Raw genomic sequence first — 14,701 nt, forward strand, 5'->3', positions numbered from 1 at the left:
CAGCCAGCTAAAAACCACTGAAACGGGAATGGACTGCCTAAACCTAGCAATGCTGCAACTGCAAATTACCATCAGAAAGCCTGTTACAGTAAGGTTACATAATACCTGCATTACCACAGTGTCCGTACACCTAGACATTAAATTTATTCCCCAAACTTGAGAAAGGCAAGAAGCAGCATTCTCAATCATACAGTCGAGAGGCACAAAGCTATTTGATAATGCTGGCCAGAACACAAGGCCCATAGCAGGATCAGAAATCGGACCTAAATCACACCAATGCTTAGCAACAAATGCTTAAACCACAAGATGAGTTATGTTTCCTTCTCAGAAGCAAAATCCAGTCATTGCCTTCAGATCCACTCCACTTAAAGTTGTGCTTTTTAAGACAGCTGTAAAGCCAACCACTCCTTGATTTAATTAAATAGATTCCTTTCCCCATTCCCTGTTTCAACATTTGTTATTATAGCTGCTCCTGGCTGAGCTGCTTCCAGGGCTGGAATCAGCTTGGAAGTAAGCAGAACAGAAAAGAACTCAAAGCAGTTTATGGAATTACTGCTCTTATAGCTGAGACCACGCAAGTAAGAACACTCGATCTGCTTCAGCATAAGGAGAGAAAAAAACCAAACCACAAAACCCCCAAACAAATGGTAATTCAACCTAACCTCCCATTTCATAGTGAAGCAGGACAGAGGCATTCAAATGACCAGCTAAAATATTTTGTTGTTTTGTAGATAAATAGCAAGCTAAGCACAAGTGACTACCTAAAACGTGGTAATAGATCTGAAAGATTAGTAACTGCGTTTTACAAGAAATGGCATTGATGTTCTCATAGAAAGAGGAGTTAAGTCTAGCCAGACACCAGAGAGACAAGATCAGAACCTCCCTTTCTGCTCCCCCTCATGAGGAACGTGTAGGCAGTGAGGTCACCCCCCAGTAACCTCTTCTCCAAGCTTAAACCTGGAATCTTCAGCTGCTCTTCATAAGTCATGCCCTCTAGCCTTAGTCCATCTTACTGGTAGGAATACAGACCTATGACACTGAAGAGCTCAGAGCTGTTGCAATTTTCTGTCACCCTCTGCTGCCACATTTCCCAAAATCACATAGGAGGTCCCAGGAAATTCTGAGATGATCAATCAAATCTTACTGAACAGAGAAAACAGATTACATTTCTTATATACTACTTCTTCAGGCTCAGAGGTATCTCCTATGTCCCAAGGACTCTACTACATGATATCTAATGCATGCATTACAAATTCTGTTTACCCTGTTAGCCATGTAAGTACTTTATGCCTGCATCACCTCCATCTTTTTCAGAAAAAGATGCTTTTGGTGAATCCTAACTTGATATACATTGATTTCTGTGATTTATTTACAAAAAGAAAAAACAGCATATACCCATAAATATTTAGGACCAAATTAATATTAAAGCATGAAGTATTAAAGGGTAATTTTTAAAATAAATATACAGTACTCTGAAGGAGGAGGGTGGATAGAACCTCAACAAAAAATTGGTCTCCTCAGGAAGTCACCAATCTGATGAAACATACCATCACATCTTAAGAAAAGCAGTTGCTCTTAGCTCCTGGTAAATTGTGAAAGTCCCTTTTTTCTTTTCTAGGAAATTAAGACTGAATCAAGGACAAATCACCGGGGGGGGGGGGGACACAAACATATTCTATGTTTTGGATCTAAAAAGTCTGAATTCTGACAATTCATAGAGAACAGAATGTTACTTATTTCCCACTACTTTAATCATAAATGTCATAAAATAGTGCACAAAAAGACTGCATGTTGAACTGATCACATTCGTATTTCATAATTCCAGAGAAAAACACCCATCTATCAAGACAGCAGCCAAACACCTGAAGAGAAGCCTCCCAGTTTTATACTGAGTTTTTTATACCGTGTTTTATACAGACATTATGTCCTGCCCACATTGTAGAGCCATGGTCCTACCTTAGCCTCCTTTACAGGAGCCCTACTGACAGTGCTTTCTCTTCTCCTTCACTTCTAGCACCACAGCTTTTGGCATACTCTCTACCCCCATTGCCCAACTACAGCAAGGCAGGCTGTTGTGTCCTTCACACATCCTACAGCTGCTTTCCTCTAACAGACAGTTTACTAGCTCAGGCTGGGCCTTGCACACCTCACTTGGCAACGGCATAACTCACCATCCATTTAGAACTAGACAACTGGTCTGACAAGAGTTGGAGCCACTGGTAACTAAGGGCAGGGGTATAAACTAATGCTTCCAACTATCCTTTCCCCTCTGCAGTTTTACATTCCAACGTTTGCCTACAAGGCCTGCTTGGTACAAAACTTTGCTCTTAACTTTTTTATTATTAAGACTGTTTATTAGTTGTAGACAGATTCTAGAGACTGTTGCTTACTCTCACAAAAAGAAGTGTCCAGTAACTAAGAGTATGCAACTGGGTAGTTGCTCTTCCATCTTTCCTATCTGCTCCCCACAAACATCCCAAACACCCCTCCCATTGTCAGGGTAAAATATCGTATTCAAATTATTTGAATATGAAAACTCCTCAGACAGGCACCATAATATGTCAACTCTTTCCGATAACCCTCAGGACAGCAGCTTCTCCCCCAATCCCAGGGGAAGGGTACTTATTTGGTACTTGCTAGGTAAATGCTGACAAGCTACAGATCAGGCAGCTGTCTGTAAAGATTCTCAGTAGGTTGTTTTTTTCATTTGTTTTGGGTTTTTTTTATTTTTCTTTTTTGTTTGGAGGGAGTTTGTGGGTTTTTTCAAGTATAAGAAAGCCCTTAATACCTATCTTTAAACTGTTTTAATGCATAGCTGAGGCAGCTACATGAAGAAGGTAAGGGCAGGTTCTTTAACCCTATAAATATACAAACCGCACATTAAAAAAAAAAAAAGAGGAAGCTTTACAAGTGATGTTTTATTTACCAGAAAAGGTATATGATTGCAATGAGTATTGCTAAAAGACACTTATATTTTATTCCTGAAGTCACAGGAAAGGGCAACCATCTAGATCCTGATGATCACTGTAGTCTCTTGAAATTACTTGAAGAAAGCTGTTTGAAATTAATTTTAACATCTATTTTCCAAAACATGTGATGATTTTCTCCACTCCAGTTCCACAGTAGTCCTGAAGATTGCTTCAGATTATTTTGCATATTGAACAAAAATACTTTCAATATTGAGCTATTACTAAATTGTTCTGAACAAAAGTTTCACAGAATCACAGAACAGTCAGGGTTGGAAGGGACCTCTGGAGATTATCTGGTCCAACCCCCTGCTAAAGCAGGTTCTCCTGGAGCAGGTTGCACAGAGTCACATCCAGGTGAGTTTTGAATGTCTCCAGAGAAGGAGAGTCCACAGCCTCTCTGGGCAGTCTCTTCCAGTGCTCTGTCACTCTCAAAGCAAAGTTCTTCCTCATATACAGGTAGAACTTCCCGTGTTCCAGTTTGTGCCCGTTGCCTCTTGTCCTGTTGCTGGGCACCACTGAAAAGAGCCTGGCCCCATCCTCCTGATACTCACTCCTAAGATATTGGTAGACATTGATAAGATCCCCTCTCAGTCTTCTCCAGGCTGAACAGGCCCAGCTCTCTCAGCCTTTCCTCATCAGGGAGACCCTCCAGTCCCCTCATCACCTTTGCAGCCCCCTGCTGGGCCCTCTCCATTAGTTCCCTGTCTTTATTGACCTGAGGAGCTCTGAACTGGACACAGCACTCCAGATGTGGCCTCACCAGGGCAGAGCAGAGGGGCAGGAGAACCTCCCTGGATCTGCTGGCCATGCTTCTCCTGATGCACCCCAAGATCCCATTGGCCTTTTTGGCCACAAGGGCACACTGCTGGCTCATGGGCAACTTGCTGTCCACCAGAACTGCCAGGTCCTTCTTTGCAGAGCTGCCTTCCAGTAGGTCAACCCCTTGCCTGTACTGGTGCATGGGGTTGTTCCTCCCTTGGTGCAGGACCTTCATTGAACTTCACCAGGTTCCTCTCCCCCCAGATCTCTAACCTGTCCAGGTCTCACTGAATGGCAGTGCAGCCTACTGGTCAATCAGCCACCCCTCCCAGTTTTGTATAATCAATGAACTTGCTGAGGGTACCCTCAGTCTCTCCATCCAGGTCATTGATAAATAAGCTGAACAGGACTGGACCCAGCACTGACCCCTGGGGAACACCACGAGCTACAGGCCTCCAGACAGATCTGCACCATCTAATACAATCCTCTGAGCTCTGCCATTCAGCAGTTCTCAATCCACCTATCCACTCACCTAATCCACACTTCCTGAATTTACATATGAGGATGTTATGGTAGACAGCGTCAAAAGCCTTGCTGAGGTCAAGGTAGACAATATCTACCACCCATCCACCTCTCTCTAGAACTAGGTGTTCTTTCTTAACACAAGTACATTTTGAACCTGAACATGCTGAAGTCAAAACAACAGGGGGAAAATTAAATCCTAGAATGTCGGTGTCCAGGATATTTTTGTATTTCTTTAAACTACAGAAACAAAGATGCAGAATTCTGAAGTGAACTTACTATAAACTTGCCTCCATCCCAGCACTGCAGTTGCTGTTATACTGGTGATCAAATGTTCCTCTGTGAAATGCAATTATTAGTTTAAAACCCATAGAGCTAATGAGGTCTCACAATCCATGAGGAATAGATTGTAGCCAGCTGGCTGCCGAGCAAAAAGCGGACCGCTCTTGCCACCTCGGTGATGAGGCTCCAGGAGGCAACACTGTGACTGTTGGTACCTGAGGCTATTTGAGAATCACCAGCTGACAAAACTTGTGCAACTGCACAGGAGACCAGAGTTTTTGCAGACTGACAGGGTAACACTAAGCTCAAACATGCTGACTGATTCTCAAAGACTGTCATTAGAAGTTATCTATGACTACATGGATCTTCCCCAAATTATGTAACAAGCCTATCAATACTTACATTGCTCTTAACTACACTTTAAAATAGTCAATGCAATCTACAGAATACAAGTCCCATGTATAGAAAAAAAACAAGCCATCAGAGACTAATCTACACACAGCTGAAGAAATTTAACTAATCACTTTAAATCTAGAAACTGATTTAGTTAATCATAGTGCAGGCAACCAAGATTTAAACTTCATCTTCAAGCAGATCTCTATGCACTAGTTGCATAATTCAGAAGTGAAGCTATGATGCCAACCACAGAAAAAGTTCAAAGAGGTCAATGACTGTGTGTGTTTGCAGTATTGAAGTAGCACTGAATTTCCCAGTCTCTGGCAGTAATAATGAAGAATATTGCTTTATGTGTTCATATCACTACGTTGAAAACATGATGGGCATGCTATGGCTCTCACAGCACAGATGCTAGTTTTACCAGGTTAATCCTCCTATGTTAACATTATGCACATTCCCAGATTGCATGTAAAGTCCCTCAACTCCATACAGTCAAGTCCAAAAATGTAAGTGCACACTGAATAGTTTAACCCAAGACAGGCAATAGTTGAGCCCAAATATCCAGCCTCTTCTATTATCACAAAGAGAAAACAAGAAAAGCTCAGAGAAAATGCATGCACCTCTTAAGATCAGAATCTGTGATTAGAATTCTCGATCATGTTTTAAATCAGTCTCTCCCAAAACCAGTCCCACCTCATTTTGGCTTTACCATTTGTAATGCAAGGATTCTGGAATACCTTCTCCTCTCTCATAGGCCTTTCTTCTCCCCAGGATACTATTTGGAAAACACTGTTGTGTCTCTCCCCTCATCCAATGCTATGTAATTGGTGATCTTCAGCTTTACCTTCCACCATTCTCCAGAAGATTATTTCTCCCTCCTGCCCAACCCATCTTTGACACTCACTCGCTCCTATTCTGAAAAGCTTCCTTCCTTCAGGGAAAATGCTAACTTAAGTCTTCAGATAAAAATTCAGAGGAAGCTTTTCCTAAAAAGTTTGTTTCAAATCTGAACTTAAGTTACTAAATCATTCTATAATTTGCCAGCTACAAAGCATAAAGGTTATGTGACTGAAGAGTCACACAGTACAGGCAAGTCTTTGCAAATAAGTTTGGTTTAACCCTGACTAGAAGTATCGAAGTTGATTTCACAATATAAGCATTTCTAAAGACTGTTCCAGTTTTATTCATACAGAAATCACAAACATAATTTTAATGTCTTTCTTCAAAATATGTAAATGAATATGCAACATTTTTATACGCCAAGCTAACTATGAACATGTACTTTTTAGATCTGCTTGTATCTGATGACAAAGGAACTCTTCAGCTGGTCTAGTGAATTGACATTTGGGGCTGGTAAGCATCAGGGTCCCTTTTCAAGCCCTGCATTTGGGATTTTCTTCCCAACTACATGCTCTCTAACTTTCTTTGTGGGGGGCTCTTTTGGAGCTTAGTGTTGCAGGATTAAAATGGAACTTTAAAAAAGCCAGTGCATGTTACTTGAATAGCATGGCATGTAAAGGAATCTGCAGCTTGCACAAACATCTAATAATTGTATTTTGAGCAACTTGACAACTTTCAGGGTGTTTATATTAGCAAAACACACTAGGAAATCCAGAGAAGCATGACAAGGCACAATTATAATGCAAGCGACAAAATGAATGACTTGATTTAAAATTAAAATTCCTTACTATGCATGCAAATCAGGCAAATTAAGTCATTTAACTATTTAATTATGACTTGTAAGTTCAGTTCTTTGAAGTAGAAATTTAGAAACAAAAATATTACCTTTCTGTAGAAATCAATCATTATTTTAAATACAAGCTTATTTTGTTGACCAGATGGAGTTTCCAAATTGTATGTCCTATGAGAACATTTGTGATACATCAGTGATCAGTGTTCAACAAAAATTTAGAATGTCTACTAAAATTAAGTTTTAATATCTTTTTAAAATCAAACCCTGATTATTTTCAAGTATGTTCAGCATTGTATTGAAATACCTTTCAGATACATTAAACTCCAGACTATTAAACAGTAGACACCTTTCAATTAAACTCTACATGAAAGTTGTGCTTAACCTGCACAAAGAAACAAAATATTTGATAATACTACACTGAGTATGAAAAAATACCTCAAAATAATTTTTGAAGTTCTATGAACACATACAATCTAGGTAAAATATTCCTACACATACATTCTTATTCCTGTAGCAACCAATCTCTACAACCTCCCATGAATGAAAGCAAACAACGATGTTTCTATGTACCATGAAATGAAACAGAAATATGTGCTGTAACAATGGTTAAGCTTACAATATAAAAAAACATAACACTGGAAGTTAGAATATGACAATTGTGACTTTTAATCTCAAAAGCAGAAGAGGTCTGTAAAGCCAGCTACTAAAGAAACCAAAGTCTGAAGGCCAGATACTGGAGAGAATTGGGGTCTATAAAAGTCAGCTACGGCACTGACCATAGATATCAATTAGCTACTGGAGAGACCTTTGCGCACACACACACACCTGCACACACACTATATGACAACAGGACACATATTAAGATGAATAATTCTCATATTTTCATTGGATTAGTGTATTGCTGCTTATTTAATGATCAGTAGCGAAGCATATTTTCAGTCTTTGATGTGTCCATTTGGTTTAAAAAATTTTTGCAGACTACTTCCTTTCCCTGACATACTTCCTCCACCTTTGTAATTTATAACAAATGATCTTTTTTTCCAAACAATTTCAGTATATAACCATAAAGTTATTTTACCATTTAAATGGGAATTGCAGGAAGGTCAGAAAGGGGAAAGGTCTGTATTCACATTTCTGTGTGCACCATATTGCTTCTTGATCCCTTTATCCCTCAAAATGAAGTTTCTTTCTTGAAATTGTGAATGCATGCATAGAATTTCCCAGAAATCCTTTGTTTTTCCTCTAACTTGAGGTGTGATCTCTTTCAGAACATGTATGCTGACAAGCATCTTGAATATCATCAAGCACATAATCAGCATTCAAAATTAAAATAAGCATACATTAATTTCAGCTGAGGGGAGACAAAGTATGCCAGAAGATCACAACCAGAGTTATAGCCAGTCAGCTCGAGGACATAAGCAAAGTCAAAAATATCATAAAGCAGTGCTGCATACTTTGCTTTTTTCAGACCTTGAAGCAAGCATGGCTGGCTGCAGTTTCTGCCAAAGGCAGCACTGTGGCATGCAATGCAGGAAGGAAACAGTCTCTCCTACAAGTAGCTAATACTACTTTTAACCTCCTCATCCTCTCAGAAGGAAGAACAAACCTGCTTTCCAGCTTCTTCCCCTGTTCAAAAGGTTTATCTTTCCCACTGCAGAACCAGACAAACTGCAATCCCCTACAAAAAAAAAAAACCACACACACCAACAAAACCAGCTTTATTTTAACAAATTTGTCTACACTTTGGCAGTAGTCCTCCATTAGCACCACCCAGCGTGGCCCACATCTTATGTCACATATTAAAGGAAGTGCTACACAGCTGTTTTCTTACTTTTTGACCAACACAACATATTCCTCATCTAAAGTCTGTGGTGTGCATGTTGCAGCTGAGCCAGATTGGGGGGGTTCAACAAAGCTAGTTTAATATCAATAAATGTAAATCTTTCATTATCCATTGCACTTTGAGGCAAACAGTCAAACAACTAACCTCAGCAGATTTAATTTAAATCTCTAAGACAAAGCTCAGCAAAACACAGATTATACAGGGTGAAAGTTATTAACAGATGCAAATTTATAAATCCAATCTCTCATGAACACCAAGAATAAAGTAAATTTATTTGTTTTCTACACAATAAGATTAGCGTTTAAATTATACTAGTCTCCTGCATTAGTAGTGCTTTTAACATTTGTTTCAGAGCCTAATACAGCGTACCTTCAACATCACAAAAATATAAACCTTCCTCCCAATGCTAACTCAAAACCTTCTGGTCAGTTTCCAAACTCCACCACTGGTCTTCAGTTCAAGGACTTAAGAGTTTTCAAAGCTATTTGGACCAGATTCACACAAACGCAAAGTAAGCGACAAGGTACATTCAGTAAGAGCTCCCTTGAACAGCTTACCATTTAAAAAGGAGTCGAAAGTAGTCCCTTTATGCGTTTTAGAAGACAGCTGTTCTGTGACTTGCTAGCACACTCAGGTAGCTTTCTCTGCAAAGACAAATTCAACTTAGCTTTTCAAGAACAGAATAATTGAAGATATGCATTAAAAATCAGGTTCGATGAACAACTAGAAAATTAACTAAAACATGCATGTGTAGAATCTAGACACAATTTTAACTGTTTAGAGATAAACGTTATTTCGTTATAGCTTAAATTTTTTCAAGGTAAGAAAATAGCTTGTATTATTTCATAATCAATGCCCTTTTTTAACTGGAAGTATCTACAGGGAAGGTTACATTTACCCACTTTAAGACTGTGTGGATGGAAAAATGTGACACAATGATCTAAAGTAAAGCATAAAAAAACAGGTTTGAGAACCTTACATATTTCACAGTAAATATTACTAAACACAAACCCACTAAAACAAAACACATACACTAAAGCAATGAGAATCTTGCAAAAGCTAAACAATGCTTCCAAAAAAGTACTACAGATCCTAGAATCAAGAGGATAATCTGTCTTATAGATGACCATTTAGTCATACATTAAGTTTTTATAATTTTTTTTGTGATTAAGACATAGCTGCCCTTTCTGCAAGTACTGTACAAAGATGATCTTCTAAACCAGATCATAGGAGACTAATATTATAGCCATATTATTCAAGGTTGCTCCTATATATTCCTTGATGGAACCTGATTAGGCATTTTAGATGACAAAAATTTGTCAGAGATATTAAAAAATCTTCTCTATTTCAAGGACATTTATAAAACAGGATTTATAAAAAGCCAAAGCACCTAGAAGAGCAAGACACTGTTAGGAGTCACCACACACAGACTCCTCCAAGGCAAGAAATCAGTGGCCTAGACAACACCTCTTGCTCTCTGTCACCACTCTTAAGTTTCCTTCACCCTCCCTCAAAATGTTAGACCTCTGACATCATGGCACCTCACCTCAATTCCAGTAAGCATTGGTGCAGTGGCCACCTATTCCAAACATAGCACTGCCCTCTAGTTAGCCTGCTACCAAGGTCTACCAGTTGGCCAAGGCCTTGGTCCTCACTTCAGTGTTTACATACTTACAGAAGGAACTGTTATAAGTTAGAAATTATAAAAGGCTCAACTACATATCATTTACATTCAGAGGTCTCCCTATCTTATCACCAGGGTAGATGTACTATGTGGGGAAGAAGGTGCCTTCCAAATGCTGCTTCACAATCCTGACTGAAGTTGTCAGACAAGATCCTATTAACCTAAGTGACTTAACCAACAGTGACTTCTGCAGGTATACCTGTGGTTCAGGAAAGACTAACAGTGCTTTCAAGTAATCAGCACTAGATTGAAAAACACTACAGAATAGATGTCATGGAACACTAGCCTAGCACAAGGTGACCAGAACTTCACATTGAACTCAAGCCTTTTAGGTACTATCACGGTGGCTGAGGATATATTTACACATTACATTAGCCTCAGCAGCAAGGGCACCTTATGATGTTCTCAGTTTCTCACCTTAGCTACTCATTGCTGCCCATGCACTGCAGTTCACTGCTTCCATCAGTTACATCAACATCTGTAGTGCAAGCACTACATGAACAGGATCACCAAATCCATCCTGTGATGGAGGAACTCTCCACTCAGGTCAGCAGTATGTGACACCTATAGAGGAATGGGAAGGAAGCCAAGAATTACCACATGAAGAGTGAGCATGAGACTCACACAGCTTTCACAGTGAAATGAGATCAACTATCCTAACACATACTCCAGGGGTTAGTAAAAAAACTTGGCTAAAGACACCAAGACACAATCAATGTCAAGTAGTTTTGTATCTTGAAATCAGAATTTTCTGATTTTTTGTTAAATAAAATATTGAGAAAAGACTCAGGATAAGCCAGAGAAGAAACGCTGGACTCCCTCACTGCGTGTTCTACATTTAAGATATGTAGTTATAACAAAAAAAAATATTGCAGATGCACACAACATGAGATATAGAAAAGAAAATGTTTCAGTACACCATTAACAGTCCAGCAATATCTATATACTGGCGTAACTGAATATACTTGCTCCCTTTTGAATGGATTCTTTCTTTCCCATAAAATCTTCAAGAGGAAAGAAATCCCAACAAAAAACATTATAAAGGGATTCTTACTCATTACCAAGAACATCACTGACTCCTCTGCCAAGTGCCCCCATTTGACTCATTCACTAAGTTACAGAAAGTACTGAACAGTTTCAAGAGGGTAAGATTTTAGAGAAGCAGAATGTATAATGCTGACTTCTAGTCAGAAATGTGTATTCAGCTGAATTATGTTTAAAATCAACGTTGTAAAACTTTCTATACAGGACTCCTAGAAATGAAGAGATTGTACAGAAGCAATGTGAAGATCAAGCTGCATAACTTTTACAGAGATTGAGGATTAAAAGCATCCAAATGGTAGGTCATCATTAAAATAGTGAAAAAAGGATTTTATTTTAAAATCTGCTTTCTGGGGGAGGGGTATAAAACATGGTTTCATATATGGAGATCCAAAGCTTACTAGTGTAGTTTGAATTACAAAGTTAACCATTTTATCAGTACATAAACACACAAAAAGGAAGTGCTTTAAAACTCCATTTTTCACTTCCTGTGTGTATTCAATCCTGAAAGCACGAAACTAAAATTTTGGAAAGTACTGTAACTCTACAGCAGACATGTGGAAAACCCTGACAGTTTCTGGAGTCTTCAAAGAGCAGAACGACACACCAATTGGTACGTAGGTCCCACTTGGTCTTACGTACTACTACAGTGGGATGGCAGCTTCTCTGTAAGAGCCATACAATTACTTAGAACCAAGGGACCTCTCAACAGCCCATCCTAAGCAGCCTTCCTGAAACTGACCAGGACAACTAGAGAGTTTCTTATCTTTAAATTAGGCTTGATCCAGATCCCAATCTTCAACTTGGGCACACAATAGGAACAACATAAAGGAACAGAACTCCTGTTTTCCAAGCAGTCTTTAAGACACAATTGCTGTTGTCTAGCTTCCACAGACATCCAGAAACACAGACTTAGTTAGGACACACGCTGTCCTTGGAATGTGGAAAGCTATCTGTCCTCCATCAAGTCCTCAAGGGACAATTTCCTACTCTATCTTTCTGAGAACTGCTTTGATGGTCAGACTTGGTCACAGCATCCAGTGTGTCCTCTACCACCAATTCCTTCCGAACAAGGTGAAGATCTTGGGAGTTTTCCTTTAAAACACAGGCAGATAACAAATTAAAAATAACCAACCTGTTGTGAGGTACCTGGTATCTCTTTTACTTATTTTCACCACCGGATTACGGTACAAATATTCACTGCTTGAGTATAGCAGTCCTTCAGTATTGGACAGCGGCGACCTATCTAAATTGGAGGCTGGCAAAATCCTAAACATTGCATGGAATTTATCTGAGATTAAACATGATTCTTGGAGATTTTGCAATCTACAAAAGACAGCCCATCAGGCTTATGAGCCAACTAGTAACAGCACTGGTCTGTCAGACATTCTTGGCTGGTAAGAAGCATGGTAGCATTGACCAGCCCCAACATATTTCACCTCTTTGGCACCTCAGTGGTTAAAAGGCTTGTCCAGGACAACACGCTCTTCCTTAATAGTCAGCACTGATTCTTCACTGCAAATGAAGCTAAGCATAAAGACAAGGCTATACCACAAATGACTAGTACCAACCACAAGAGCTCTTCCACTCTCTCATCTTCAACACAAAATTAAAAGATTTTCCCATCACTGACAACAAAATAGATCTAAATATCCGAGAAGGAACAAATTTCAGCTGGCATGTAAGTATTAAAGTGGTTTCAAACACTGGAAAAGGTTTTCTAGCAGCATTTACCATCCCTAAATCTTCACATGTAACAATCCTATCTCACAATACAAGTCTTCCGTACTATCAGCCTGCTCTTTCTCCCAGTATAACCCCATGCTCTTCTGCAGAAGTTTATAGTGTATACATCTTCACAGAAAGGGAAAGAGCTCCCTCCTAGCTCCACTTGCAGTGCCCAGAGATGTCTCCCTAGTGCTCTACATAAAGAAATGCTTCTGGATTTACATCAAAGTGAAAATCCACTTGAGTAACAATACTAAAAACGGACCTTCCTCAGCAGACAGAGCCTCTGTAATTTCAGTTTTTGTCCTCCCACCCAGAGGGAGGATTATATACAGTAATTTGTCAGTTAAGATTTAAGAACATACTTCTTAAAATAAAAAAGTCACTCAAATTCTACTTTCTAGAGCATTCAACCTCCCTTCTTGTGGTTAGCAGATACTGCTACAAGGCATGAACATCTAGACAGAAGCTTTATATAAGTACCCCAAACAGAAAGAAAACCTGTGGGCTCCATTAGAAGGATTAGTCCAAGGCTAGATGATGGGCCAGACAGAGGTACAGGCTTTCAAATTAGATGCTTCACTAAAAACAAGTGAATATGGTGACACTAGCGATACAAAAATAACTGTCAGAAAGCTGACAGTCAACAGTCAAAGCAAATAGTGGACTGCACCGTATCCTGAACAAAACTTAAGATTTTATTTAGCTCAAACTTCTCCATAAGCAGTAGGGGGTCAAGCAGTTTGCACCCTACTGTTTCATAAAATTACAGTGAAGTAGCAGAATAAAGGAAGTATGAATTAACACAGGACACAGAACTCCACTGAAAAGTGCTTGTCAAAGTATCACATGTACACATATATAGCACTAAAACGAGACACTACCTCTGAGATTGATAAACAAAATTTAGTGGGCTTCAGAATGCCTAAGAAAAAAGTCAAATCAAAAAGAATTGACATAATATTTAAAAAGGAAAAATATACTGCATCTATAAAGTAGTGCAACAGGGAAGGAAGCAGCAGCAAGGTCATACTTAATGGCTCAGCACTGCCACAGCCAACAGCCAGATTCAATTCCATGGAATCAGAATTATGTAGATGGTCACAGGCTGGATCAAGAAAGCAGCTGCTCTCCCTAGCACGACCCATCCAGGGGCAAGATATTTACATCTGGATCTAGCCGATAGCAACCACTCACATCACTATGATTAACTCCCCTACAGCCTCCAAGTGAAAGAGAAATGGAAAAAACAGAAAAGCATTCAGATTCAATGTTGGAGAATGAGAGGCACATCCTACACCCTAGTAGAAAAGAATAGTGCTTTGGGATATAGACTGGGGTCGTGGAAGAATCTCACTTTCCCTGTAAAGATGTTCTCAGAGTCCACATCCTCAGTTCAAAAACACATGCGAGATAGAAAGCTTGTTTCCTTTGTAAACTTTCTATGATACCTTAAAAAGGTTTTGGTTGAGTGTTGGGTTTGTTGGGGTTTTTTGTTTGTTTTTTTTAAGGACATTAATAGCAAGATTAGGTCTAAAGAAAACATTGGACTGATAGTTGTTGAAGATGGTCATCTGACTAATAGGGATGAAGAAAAAGCAGAGGCATTCAGTGCTTTTTTTTGTCTCAGTCCTTAATAATACCAACAGGTCTTGGGCTGCCCAGTCCAGAGTCAGAGAACCTGCAGGAACAGCGACTTTCCATTTGTGGACACTGACACTGTAAGGGACCAGCTGTATCAGCTGAATGGTCACAAGCCCATAGGGCCTGATGGGATTCATCCC

The 14,701-nt window shown here is 39.4% G+C and overlaps 1 protein-coding gene across 8 annotated transcripts in view; it reads right to left on the bottom strand.

The window, feature by feature from the left end:
- Positions 1-14,701, bottom strand: part of WASF3 (WASP family member 3) — a 74,787-nt gene that overhangs the window by 42,541 nt on the left and 17,545 nt on the right. For 3 of the 8 annotated variants that reach the window (XM_040584372.1, XM_040584365.1, XM_040584369.1), the window contains 2 exons: positions 10,566-10,712; positions 9,022-9,108 (listed from right to left, as the gene is read on the bottom strand). The gene's annotated coding sequence lies outside the window, so the exon portion shown is untranslated. Of the gene's footprint in view, positions 1-8,227; positions 8,300-9,021; positions 9,109-10,565; positions 10,713-14,701 lie in introns of all 8 variants that reach the window. The other 5 variants (XM_040584367.1, XM_040584366.1, XM_040584368.1 and 2 more) reach the window with 3 other exon arrangements.

The sequence above is a fragment of the Falco naumanni genome, chromosome 2 (genome assembly GCF_017639655.2).
Source record: "Falco naumanni isolate bFalNau1 chromosome 2, bFalNau1.pat, whole genome shotgun sequence".
Lineage (NCBI taxonomy): Eukaryota > Metazoa > Chordata > Aves > Falconiformes > Falconidae > Falco > Falco naumanni.